The 13,928-nt window shown below is 45.4% G+C and overlaps 1 long non-coding RNA gene and 1 pseudogene across 3 annotated transcripts in view; one reads left to right on the forward strand and one right to left on the reverse strand.

Moving 5' to 3' along the window:
* The window catches only part of LOC141096500 (uncharacterized), a 140,133-nt gene that overhangs the window by 55,154 nt on the left and 71,051 nt on the right, over positions 1 to 13,928 (forward strand). The gene's annotated exons all lie outside the window — the stretch shown is intronic.
* LOC141096644 (myosin-9-like) overlaps positions 1 to 13,928 on the reverse strand; it is a 38,492-nt pseudogene that overhangs the window by 6,617 nt on the left and 17,947 nt on the right.

A 13,928-nucleotide genomic window follows, 5' to 3' on the forward strand; every position in this document is an offset into this window, starting at 1 on the left:
GTCCACTGCTACAAACATACATCCGGCATCCGCAATTGCAATGAGTACTATTGAAAAGTACTTTTTGTAATTATAGTACTCAGATCCCGTTCTTTGGGGTTTGATGATCCGTATGTGTTTCCCATCAACAGCTCCCAAACAGTTGGGAAAATTGCATACTGTCCAGAATTTGTCAGCAATTTCCATCCACTTTTCAGCGGTGGGCAGGGGCATAAATTCTGGGCAAAGAACATTCCAGAGAGCCCGGCAGGTGTCAGCAACAATTCCAGACAAGGTAGAGATTCCAATACGGTACTGGAAGTGTAGTGAGGATAGGGTTTCTCCAGTCGCCAGGAATCTGTGAACAGACAAAGAAGTAAAATTAATATTTATGTATATTATTTTTAAAAACTATAAAAAAAATATTAGTACATTCACGAAAACTAATTACCCAAGGTTTTGAATACTAAATTTACAAAAAAAAACATCAGACCACACCCCTTTGTTTTTAAAACATACCGTAATGTCACCAGTAGCCGTTCCTCAGGAGGAATCGCACGACGGAGCTGTGTGTCCTGTCTCCGGATGGATTGTTGGACACGAGCAAGCAAATCCATGAAACTTTCGTGGGACATCCGGATATAATCTGTAAATTTCTCCGGGTTTGACTGGAGCTCGCTGTAGAGGGTATGGTATGCCCCACGGCTCTCCCGGAGTTCAACAATCGGATGTATCCACATACGCCGCCGTCTTCGCTGCCTCTCTCTCTTCCTTTGTTCATGGCAAGCAACTGCATACGCCTGAGCCATCGCGATGTCCAAATCCAAGTTGAAGTGAAAACTCTTCCAGCGCAGATCCATGGTCACGAGAAGAATCAAGCAAATGTGAAGAATACTGTAGACAGGGTGTATATATATTAACATACCACACCCACAATGAAGTCCCATTGGTCTTGTGTGTTGTTGAATGGTTGTTTTTTCTTTTTTGTGGGGTTTTTCCAAAATCTGTAAAAAAACGCAAACGCACAAAAAACGCATACAAACGCGCAAAAACGCTGCGTTTTTTTCCTGCATGCGCATTAAAATGCTGGAAAAAAACGCAGCGTTTGTATGCATTTGTATGCGTTTTTTTAATGCGTTTTTTTGCGGGAAAAACGCGCTGCAAAAAAAAGCAAGTGTGAAACTAGCCTTAGCTGCTTCACACTGCAGACGTTCATTCCCTCCAGGGAACTATCAGATACACGTCGCCATTACTCACAGCGTCCACACGTGCTATCAGGAAGGCAGCCACATCTTCCAGCACGTCGGTCTGACGAAACCTTCCATATGGACCAACCGGGTCCAAGCATTAACTCATGTGACCTACCCTGGTCACCTTATATGGTCTGTTGCCACGCCCACCGGATCACATGGCTATGACCTCATCGCAGGTCCTACAACCATTCACAAACATACTGTTCACTATGGGCGTTTTAGACACACGCCCCTGGGTGGATTTGTAGGTGGTTGATCCCACCCGTCTCACTAACCACCTGAAGGCTTTTCCCTGACACATTGTAACAGAACATCAGTAGTAGCCCTGCTGATCAACACATAATGAAGCCTTCATCCCAAGGCCACCCACCTTGGGATACATAACGGTCATTTAGGAGCCTGCTCCTATTACCACTGTGGATATGGCTATATGCCCATCCTGGGACACCCACACAGCGCCCCCTAGCAGACACAGTGGACACTACACCACATACCTCCCCCATCTGTCCAAACTTGTGGGGTTGAACACACGACATCACCCAGGGATCTCGAGACCAGGCACCCATGTCACCTTGCCCAAGAGGTCGAGAGGACCGTCTCCGTCTGTTTTGTCTGTCATATATCCTCATCTCTACGTTAGGCCTCCCCTGCCCCCAGCGGTCAGAATATCGGTCTTGGGCTTTAGCTCTCCAGTCACAGTCTGTCTGCATCATCAGACACTGCTTAGTCACCACACTTCTACAGTGCGCTCCGTCAACTCCTTTTCTACCTATGCGTCTTGTAACAAATGGTACCTCACCACGTCTAAGTTTGCTTTTCAGTGCATTAACCTCATGGTTCATTGCATCTGTTGTCTCTGTAGCATCCTTCAGTTCACGCTGTATTTTACGGTGCAATGCATTGGCACGCTGAGCCTCTTTCTCTGCCTCTTCCACATGGCGCTTCAGCTGTTTCAAACGAACATTATTTTTCCACGCCTGGTCTTTGTACTGCTCAGAATTTTGCCTTTCATCATCCATTTGCATTAGTACATCCTTCAATTTTTCTCTTTACAACGTACTTGTTTGCTTGCAGATTGTCGCTCTTTAGTTTCAGCATCAAGTTGTTCCTCCAGTTGTGCAATCTTTGCTTCCAAAGCGGTGATTGAAGCCTTGAATTTAGATTTAACAGAGCCTTCTAATTCTCGTAACTTCGTTTCTAACTCCTTATTCTGGCGATCTAATTGCTGACGGGCATTCTCATTCTTCTGAGCATTACTACGTTCTGCATTCAGATCAGTAGTCATCTGGTCAACCTGAAGTGTGGCCTTTCTCAGCCTGTCATTGGCTAATGAAACGTTGCCTTGTTCTTCCTCCAATTCTTCAAACTGTGCAATGCGAGACTCTAAATGCCTCTTTTCTTCCAAAGCCAGAGCACCTTTACCACTGTTGTTGGCAATTACATCAGCCAGTTCATCTCTTTCCTGCTGTGCTTGCCTTTTAGCACGCTCTGCAGCAGCAAGCCCATCCTGCATATGAATCATCTCTGCTTCCATACTTTTCAGTTTCTTCTTGTCTTCACTTTGTTCATCACTCGGGCCCGGCCGCTGTAAGTCTTCGTCCCAGTTCTTCTCCCGCAGAAGACCTCTTAGGCTATGTGCACACGGAGTTTTTTGACTGCGGATTTTGTAGTAAAAACCGCAGATAAATCCGCAGGACAAATTCCTGCGGTTTATCTGCGGTTTTGCCTGCGGTTTTGCCCTGCGGTTTTACACCTCATAATGGATGAGGTGTGAAACTGCAGCGTTTCTGCACTAAAGAATTGACATGCTGCGGATTGTAAACCGCAGAAAAACCGTGCAGAAAAAACCGCAGCATGTGCACTGCGTTTTCCAGTTTACCATTGAAAACAATGGTAAAGTACAACGCACCTAAATCTGCTGCGGACCCGCAGCTGCAGAAACGCTGCTGATCCGCAGCAGAATCCGCACCGTGTGCACATATCCTTACAGTTTCTGTTAGTACTCCTACCTCTTCTCTGAGAGACTTATTCAGACCTTGCCACGTTGCCAGGTGATCTTTGAGCTCGGAAACTTCCTTCTCTAGCTCTTCTAGTTTGTGCTCCCTTTCTCTCTCAGAGCCACAGTCACCCCCAGAGACTGAGTCACCCCGATCATCCGAGTGAACCCTCCAGTTACCCTCTGACCGTGTGTCCGCTCCAGCCATCTCATCTCCCAGCCCACCATCCGTCATGTCACGAGACGTCAGGTCCGTAAGTTGGGCAGATGTACCCCTTCTTCCGGTCACTTCTACAACTGACTTGTCCACTTTAGCAAGCATCACCGTCTCAATGTCTGCTATCCCATCAGTAGAAACGTCTCCATCCCCCTGCTATAGAGGAACTCCCCTCTCCCACAAGCCAGAGAACAGTCTAGAATCCCGGCCTATAACCACTGGACAGGACAGATTCGGGACTATCGCGACATCCTGTCCCTTGATGTCCCAGTCTGTCTCAAAGACTACCCGGGCCACTGGACAATCCTTAGTGCCCCCGTGGTTGCAAGTGACCCCAACCTTTCTGCCGGGTATCTCAGGAGCAACCCTCAGTAGAGTCACCGGGCTCTCCGGGTCGACCAGACCAACTATCTCTTCATTATTTAACTGGAGACCACACCCCCGTAGCTTCGTGCCGGCTGGGTAGTTCACCAGGCAGATTGGACAGACATAGGACATTTGCTCCTGGCAACAGTTCATCTGTACCATCCCCTTCACGTTGGGATGCCCCTCCCTCTTTTGGGCCACTATCCCCTTTTTGGACTCTGCCTCCCCCATGGTCTCCACCCTTTTTTGGGTTACCACCCCCTTTCGGGATCTCCCCATGTCCTTTCAACTGGCCTCCTTAGACCTGAATTCACACCAAAACAGTTTGTCTCTTGGGCCTGTACTGGCCCTTTAAGTACGATACCACACAAGTTCTTGCTGGTACTGCCACAGCTCCTGCTGTCACCGATCACTGACACCTCCGGCTGCCGCTCACACACAGCTGCTGGTGTCCCCTTCGTAACCCCGCTGAGTTACAGCAAGCCGCTTGTCACCTTCGTAACCCCGCTGAGTTACAGCAAGCCGCTTTTCACCTTCGTAACCCTGCCGAGTTACAGCAAGCCGTTTGTCACCTTCTAGACCCCCCACTGAGCCACCGCAAGCTGACTTGAAAGGGAAAAGAAAAAAACACACAAAACACACGTGTTCTGTCTGTGTGCTTTCAGGACGTCCGTCTCCTCCTGAGACCGCCCAACACACAGGGCGCACCGGTTGCTATTCAGGAAGTTGACCCTCCTCCCAGGGTTTCCCAACACACCGGCCTCAACAGGTCCAGGGGCTCAGTGGGTGCTATTCAGGACATCCGTCTCCACCTGAGACTGTCCAACACTCAAGCCTCACCAGGTCCAAGGTCACAGCACGTGCTCCAGGGATCCGATTCTTCTCCCTGAACCTCCCAACACTGACCCTCCAGGACCTTGCACACTGAACCATCCAGGTACACAGTCTTTCTTACTGACCCCGATCAGTACAACACAGACTCCTGTCTGTTACCTGTTGGTGTTGGCCACACAGGTTCTCGGATGCCTCTTCTTAGAGGTATCCCACAATTTATCCACGGTCTCTTTTTTCTGACCCCGGTCAGTATACTACACGGTTTTCACGACCGTCCGCCCTCCTGGCTCAGCGTCGCCAGCACTGCAACATGTGCTTTTGGAAACCATTGCCCTTAGCCACCAAATTTTGCAGATCTTGTCCGTTGCCCCTAGCAACAAGGCTACAACAGTGCCCTTCGCATTCTCCACCAACTGTAAGGTAGCGCTTGTTATTCAGGTAGGGGATACTCGCTAGGCAGCCAATAAATCAGGTCCAGCACAGGTTTCTCATATAACATCAACAGTCTATGCGGTTTATTATGCAGCATAAACCAGCAACAGAAAGTTCATATCAAAACAGCATAGCGTCCATGACAGAGCTCCGCTCTGTTAACCCTGTGGTCACACAGGCTGTGTTATGTCCCGTATGTAGGCTCTCGCCTAAACAGCTCACCCTTTCCGGGTTACCTTCTTAGCTGCTTCACACTGCAGACGTTCATTCTTTCCAGGGAACTATCAGACACATGTCGCCATTACTCACAGTGTCCACACATGCTATCAGGAAGGCAGCCACATCTTCCAGCACGTCGGTCTGACGAGACCTTCCATACGGACCAACCGGGTCCAAGCATTAACTCATGTGACCTACCCTGGTCACCTTATATGGTCCATAGCCACACCCACCGGATCACAAGGCTATGACCTCATCGCAGGTCCTACAACCATTCACACACATACTGTTCACTATGGGCGTTTTAGACACATGCTCCTGGGTGGATTTGTAGGTGGTTGATCCGCCCATCTCACCAACCACCTGAAGGCGTCTCCCTGACACATTGTAACAGAACATCAGCAGTAGCCCTGCTGATCAACACATAATCAAGCCTTCATCCCAAGGCCACACACCTTGGGATACATAACGGTCATTTAGGAGCCTGCTCCTATTACCACTCTGGATATGGCTATATGCCCATCCTGGGACACCCACACAGCGCCCCCTAGCAGACACAGTGGACACTACACCACACCCCCAACCCCGCACCTTTGATGCAAAAATACCTTTGCTATCTTGGTGAAGAGGTATGCCAATCGCCGCGGTCCGGTCCGATGGGCGTGGCATATAAGCGGTACTGTGCATGCGCCAGTATTTTCCAGCATGGTCTATGCCCCGGAAGTCTTCACATGCATAGACCGGGGCATATCTTTACATGATATCACTAAAAAGGGGTGACAGATTCCCTTTAAGTCATCCTCCTCTCCACTAACCTTTGTTTGTCTGTAAGACAACAGGCTGTATTAGGACCAGGGTCAGACTGGCCCACCGGAGAAAAAGCCAAAAAGCCCTCCCTTGACCAATCCTCTGTGTCTAACTATCGCCCGATATCTCTTCTCCCTTACGCCTCAAAACTACTGGAACAGCATGTATATCTTGAACTGTCCTCCCACCTCTCCTCCTGTTCCCTCTTTGACCGGTTACAAAACTGGCTTCCGACCGCATCACTCAACTGAAACTGCCCTAACTAAAGTCACTAACGACTTACTAACCGCCAAAAGCAAGCGACACTACTCTGTCCCCCTTCTCCAGGACCTGTCCTCTGCCTTCGACACCGTAGACCATTCCCTCCTGCTACATGCTCTCTCATCTTTTGGCATCACAGACCTGGCCCTATCCTGGATCTCATCATACCTAACAGACCGAACATTTAGTGTCTCCCTCTCACACACCACCTCCTCACCTCGCCCCCTGTCTGTCGGTGTTCCCCAAGGCTCTGTCCTAGGACCCCTACTATTCTCCATCTATACCTTCGGCTTGGGACAGCACATAGAATCCCACGGCACGGTTTGCAGTATCACCTCTATGCCGAAGACACGCAGATCTACCTATCTGGACCCGACCTCGCCTCTTTACTGACTGAAATCCCACAATGTCTGTCTGCTATCTCAGCCTTCTTCTCTGCTCGCTTTCTCAAACTGAACATGGATAAAACAGAATTCATCATCTTTCCCCCATCTCACTCTACCCCTCCACCAGACCTATTCATCAATGTCAACGGCTGCTCTCTTTCCCCAGTCCCGCATGCTCGGTGCCTTGGGGTGATCCTCGACTTTCAAACCACATATCCAAGCCCTCGCCTCCTCCTGCCGCCTCAAACTCAAAAATATTTCCCGGATCCACTCATTCTTCAACCACGAAACCACAAAAACACTAGTACATGCTCTTATCATCTCCCGCCTCGACTACTGCAACCTCCTACTCTCTGGCCTCCCCTCTAGCACTCTGGCTCCGCTCCAGTCCATCCTACACTCTGCTGCCCGACTAATCCACCTGTCTCCCCACTATTTCCCAGCCTCCCCCCTATGCCAGGCCCTTCACTGGCTTCCTATTGCCCAGAGGCTACAATTCAAAACCCTAACCATGACATACAAAGCCATCCACAACTTGTCTCCTCCATACATCTGTGACATGGTCTCTAGGTACCTACTCACACGCAACCTTCGATCATCTCAAGATCTCCTTCTCTACTCCCCCCTTATCTCTTCTTCCCACAACCGCATACAAGATTTCTCCCATGCTTCCCCCATGCTCTGGAACTCCCTGCCGCAACACATCAGACTCTCACCATCAACGGAAACCTTCAAGAAGAACCCGAAGACCCACCTGTTCCGACAAGCCTACAGCCTGCAATGATCCTCGGTCTACTGAACCACAGCAAGACCTGCTCTACCCTCTCCTACTGTATCCTCACCCATCCTTGTAGACTGTGAGCCCTCGCGGGCAGGGTCCCCTCTCCTTATGTACTTGTGTGTCCCTTGTCTTACACATGTTTATAATACTTGTCTATATTTCCCCTTTTCACATGTAAAGCGCCATGGAATAAATGGTGCTATATAAATGCATAATAATAATAATAATAATAATATAGAGATAGATAGATAGATATAGAGATATCATAGTTATCAATATCCATCTATCTGTATAACTCTATCTCTATATCTATCTATATCTCTATCTATCTATATATATTTATCCATTATCTATCTATCCATAGATCTATCTCTATATCTATCTCTATATCTATCTATCTCTATATCTATCTATCTGTATCTATATCTCTATATAGAGCATTATATATATGAGGGGGTGTCAGCATTATACCCTATGAGGGGGGCAGCATTATGAGGGGGTGTCAGCATTATACCGTATGAGGGGGGCAGCATTATTCCCTATGAGAGGGGGCAGCATTTTACCCTATGAGGGGGTGCATTATACCCTATGAGGGGGGGTGTATTATACTTTATGCGGGGGCAGCATTATACCCTATGAGGTGGCAACATTATACCCTATGAGGGGGGCAGCATTATACCCTATGAAGGTGTGCATTATACCCTATGAGGAGGGCAGCTGTTGTGAATTCGCTTTCTTGCCTACCTCTGGTTACTAGTGAAGGTAGTGGAGCTGGTTATATTAACAGAGGGGTCGCGCGAGTTCTCCTTCCGGTCTCCCTCTGGTGGTTACTGGAGGTAATGGAGCTGATCTAATTAACAGAGGCCTGCCACCTGATAATGAGGAGGATGACTGGAGATCTGGAGTTTCTGACTGGATTTAAGACAGCCAACTCCCTCTATCCCTGCTGGTGATTTTTTCCTGCCTCCTGAGGTCTTAGTTTCCAGCTCAGTCCCTGCATGCTCAGCTAAGTGTTCTTTTGCTATTGTTCACATTGGATCTGGTTTTGTCTTTCAGTTTTGTGTGGTCAGCCAGCTCCGACTGTGCTGAATTTCCATCCTTATGTTACTGCTTGTGCCAGTTTGTTTTTGTCCCTTATTAGATTAGCCTCTTTTTGCTCTGCTTTCAGAATATACCAGAGTGCTGATATAGTGGGTGAAGTCTAGTGACTTCAGTATTTTTCTATCAGACGTGTTGGGCATGTTTTGCAGGGTTTTTTGTGTGATTGCAGAGTCTTTCCTTTCCTGTCCTGTCTAGTTAGTGTGGGCCCCATCGTATGCTCAGTCTATTTTCCTACCTGCGTTTGTGTTTTCATCTTGTCTCACCGACAATATATGTTTGGGGGCTATCTTCCTTTGGGGTCTGCTCTGGGGCAGTTTAGATTTCCCCTTTCTTGCTTTAGGCTTATTTAGTTCTCCGGCTGTGTCGAGGCGTCTAGGATCATTGTAGGTACGCTCCACGGCTACTGCTAGTTGTGTGGATAGGATCAGGGGTCTGCAATCCGCTTAGTTACATAGAATCATAGAATTGTAGAGTTGGAAGGGACCTCCTGGGCCATCTGGTCCAACCCCCTGCTCAAAGCAGGATTCGCTAAATCATCCCAGTCAGATGTCTGTCCAGCCTCTGTTTGAAGACTTCCATTGAAGGAGAACTCACCACTTCTCGTGGCAGCCTGTTCCACTCATTGATCACTCTAACTGTCAAAAAGTTTTTTCTAATATCTAATCTGTGTCTCCTCCCATTCAGTTTCATCCCATTGCTTCTAGTCTTTCCTTGTGCAAATGAGAATAAAGTTGATCCTTCTACAATGTGACAGCCCTTTAGATATTTGTAGACAGCTATTAAGTCTCCTCTCAGTCTTCTCTTTTGCAAACTAAACATTCCCAAATCCTGCAACCTTTCCTCATAAGACAGGGTTTGCAGACCGGTCACCATTCTGGTCGCTCTTTTCTGAACTTGCTCCAGTTTGTTGATGTCTTTTTTAAAATGTGGTGCCCAAAACTGGACACAATATTCCAGATGAGGTCTGACCAAAGAGGAGTAGAGGGAAATAATGACTTCACGTGATCTAGACTGTATGCTTCTGTTAATACATCCTAGAATTGCATTTGCCTTTTTTTGCTGCTGCATCACACTGTTGACTCATATTCAGTTTGTGATCTATTAGTATACCCAAGTCTTTTTCACATGTGCTGTCACATAGCCCTATTCCTCCCATTCTGTATATGCTTTTTTCATTTTTATTGCCCAGATGTAGTACTTTGCATTTCTCCCGGTTAAAAACCATTTTGTTAGTTGCTGCCCACTTCTCCAGTTTATTTATATCTTTTTGAATCCTCTCTCTCTCTTCTCTAGTATTAGCTATCCCTCCTAGCTTTGTATCATCAGCAAATTTAATCAGTTTACCCTCAATTCCTTCATCTAAATCGTTGATAAAGATGTTGAACAATACAGGGCCCAGGACAGAGCCCTGTGGTACCCCACTTGAGACATTCTTCCAACTGGATGTGCAGCCATTTACGACCACTCTTTGGGTCCGATCACTAAGCCAGTTATGAATCCACCTAACAGTTGCCTTGTCCATTCCATACTTAGTCATTTTTTCAATAAGGATTGTATGAGATACTTTGTCAAATGCTTTGCTGAAGTCAAGATATACTATATCTACAGCATTTCCTTGATCCACCCAATCAGTGATTCCGTCATAGAAGGAAATTAAGTTAGTCTGACATGACTTATTAGTTACAAACCCATGCTGACTTTGTTTAATCACTTCATTCTTATCCAGGTACTGACATACATGTTGTTTAATAATTTGTTCAAAGATCTTTCCTGGTATAGAAGTCAGACTCACCGGCCTATAGTTGCCTGGGTCCACCTTCTTCCCCTTTTTGAAGATAGGAACAACATTTGCTCTTCTCCAGTCTTCTGGCACTTCTCCTGTTCTCCAAGAATTTTCAAAGATTATGGAGAGGGGTTCAAAAATTTCTTTTGCTATCTCCTTCAGTACTCTGGGGTGTAATTCATCTGGACCTGGAGACTTGAATTCATTTAGGTTAGCTAAGTGTTTCCTCACTATCTTTCTGTTTATAGATATCCTGGATTCTTCTATTCCCTTAATAGGACAGTGAAGAACAGTTGATGTTACATTTCCTTTCTGAGAGAAAACAGATGCAAAATAGGAATTTAAAAGTTCAGCCTTCTCAACATCCTGTCTTACCATTTCATCATTTTCATCCTGTAAAAATCCTATAGCATCTTTGACTTTTCTTTTATTTTTGACATATCCCCAAAATCCTTTATTATTGCTTTTGACATCTCTTGCAAGCCTCAATTCATTTTCAGCTTTAGATAATCTAATTTGTGCCCTGCAGGTTCTGCAGACAGCATTATATTCTTCTTTAGATATGCCTCCCTCTTTCCATTTTAGAAACATTTTTTTCTTCCTTTTTAGCATGTGCTTAAGTTCTGTGTTCATCCATCCTGGTTTCCTTAAATGCTTCCTATTCCTCCCTCTTTTCGGAATTGTTAACAACTGTGCTTTGAGAATTTCATTTTTCAAGATTTCCCATCCTTCCTGGACATTTTTGTCTTTAAGGATATCCAGCCATTGGATCCCTCCAATTCTCTTTCTGAATCCCTTAAAATCTGCCTTTCTGAAATCTAACCTTGACGTCTGAGTCTTCACAGGTCTTCCGCCTCTAGTTATCCAAAATTCTAAAATAGCATGATCGCTACCTCCTAGGGTCCCAGCCACTTTTACCTCCTCAACCATTTCCTCCCTGTTTATAAGGATTAGATCCAAGGTAGCAGTTCCCCTTGTTTTCTCCCTTACCTTTTGGAAGATAAAGTTGTCAGCAAGAGAGGATAAGAATTTCCTTGACCCGTTAGTTTTGCCTGAGAGATATTCCCAACAAATGTCTGGATAGTTGAAATCTCCCATGACAACTATGTCATATTTTTTGGAGAACTTGGCCATTTGATGCATAAAGAGTTCATCCATATCTTCAGCTTGCACAGGCGGCCTGTAGTAAATGCCTACAATGGTGTCCTTTCCATTGTTCTGTCCTTGTATTCTTACCCAAACAGTTTCCACAGAACTCCCAGTCTCTGAAGCTTCAATCTCGGTGCAGATATACGCGTTTCTAACATACAATGCGACACCCCCTCCTCGTTTATCAAGTCTGTTTCTTGCAAATAAGTTGTATCCTTCTAGTCTTGTATTCCAATCATGTGTATTGTCCCACCAAGTTTCAGTGATTCCAATGACATCATATTTCTTTTCCTGTGTTAGTAGTTCCAATTCTCCTTGTTTGTTGCCCATGCTTTGTGCATTAGTATAGAAACATTTTAGTTTGTGATAGGTTTCTCTTTCTCCAATATTTTTATTAATTAGATTCTTTTGTCTTTGTTCATCCTTTCCACTTCTAATAGCAGAGTTCTCAATAGCATTTGTCAGGTGTATGGCTTTTTCTGGTCTTTTGCTTCCCTTCCCATGTTGTTCTAGTTTAAAGCTCTCCTTACAAGTGTAGCAAGGCGACTTCCAAATACATGCTTTCCAGTCTTCGTAAGGTGCACCTCATCTCTAGCAAGTAGTCCATCGTATAAGTAATTCACTCCGTGATCCAGAAATCCAAATCGTTGCTGACGGCACCATCGACGTAGCCAGTTGTTCACCTGCAGAATCTTATTCCACCTCCTTGTTCTTCCACCTCCTTGTTCCATGGCCATCCACTGGCAGGATGGAAGAGAAGACCACCTGCGCTCCCAGTTCTTTCACTTTCTTGCCTAAGTCTTCAAAGTCTCTGCAGATGGTTTCCAGGTCATTTCTCTCTGGTTTTCTGTGGCTTAGCTTGGTCTTGCTTTCCTCCTCGGTGACCCCATCATAACAGGCAGCATTATACCCTATGAGGAGGGCAGCATTATACCCTATGAGGGGGGCAGCATTATATTCTGTGGAGGGCTACATTATATTCTATGAGGGCGCTATATTCTATGAGATGGCTGCATTATATTTTATGAGGGGGCTACATTATATTCTTTGAGGGGGTTGCCTTATACTATATGAGGGGGCTGCTTTATATTCTATGAGGGAGACTACCCCAACCCCTGCTACATAATTAAGACTTGTACTACCTTATATTATACCCAGATATTAGCGTGTTTAACGGCACACTTGGTGGTCTTGTATTTATTTCTATGTAGCTACATAGTGGGCCCCAAGAATGATTTTCTCTGGTGGGCCCAAGGTGTTCCAGTCCAACGCTGAGTAGGACAAAATGCAACTAAACCATGTCCCTTTGCTAAATGAGCTGAAGATGGAACTTTCTCTTCTTTTCTCTGCGGGGTTTCCATTGGACTAGGTGGATGTTTCAGCATCATGGAAACTTATGGATCATACAGACATCAGTGATTTTTGTCATTCACAAAAACAACAGACCAATTTTCCTCAGTGTTTGGTTAGCGTCAGTTTTAGCATCAGAGTTTTATCAGTTTTTCTCAGATAAAAAAGGTGAACTGATGGAGATTTCTCAAGCTCCTTCTCTTCAGCAGTAAGTAAAAAATAGATAGTTCATTGAAGGCATCTTAGCGCTGTCTGATTTTTTTCACAGACCTATAGACTTGCATGGTTGAGTTTGATCTGTCTCTCGGATCAAATTCAGACATGTCTCCATGATGTTGTGTGGAACACCTAAAAGCAGGGATAGAACTTGTACTTGGAAAAACCATCGCCTGAATGAACTCTAACGATCAGTGAGGGAATCAATATTTCTTCTTTCTTGCTTAGACTTTCATTTTTCAGTTGTCAAATAATATATTCTTGTACTGGTTAAGCTAAGGTTTTTCTTTGAAAACTTGGTCAATGCAGACAGAACATTCTTGCACGATGCTGTTAAAAATGGATAAATGCACTGTTTATCTACATACAACCTCGAGAACTTAACAGTAACCTCTGGGTTTTTTTCAGGCAAAGCATGAGGAATGGTGACACAATAATATTCTCAGCTTTGACCAAAATAAACTTAAAAAAGCAAATTTCTACACAAGAATTATGAAGAATTGTATCTTCTTCCAAAGTTCTAATGAGGTTTTTAAGGAACTGTCAGTATAAGCACCTTATCTGATGTTTGCACCGAAGTCCGACCACATTTGAATTGACGATGCCAATTCTTGACTAAATCATATGATGGGGAATCATCACCTTAAAACTCTTTCATCTCATCGAACGTCTCTTTGGTGTGCTGCCTTTCAAGTAAAGGAACTTGATGACTGCTCTGTATTCCACTGGGTCTATTATCAAACCTCACACCACTTCAGCACCTGTGAAATCAAGGCGGTTAGTAGTTCTGAGTTGCAA

This window comes from Dendrobates tinctorius, unplaced genomic scaffold (genome assembly GCF_039654945.1).
Source record: "Dendrobates tinctorius isolate UK_male_01 unplaced genomic scaffold, ASM3965494v1 ptg000075l, whole genome shotgun sequence".
NCBI lineage: Eukaryota > Metazoa > Chordata > Amphibia > Anura > Dendrobatidae > Dendrobates > Dendrobates tinctorius.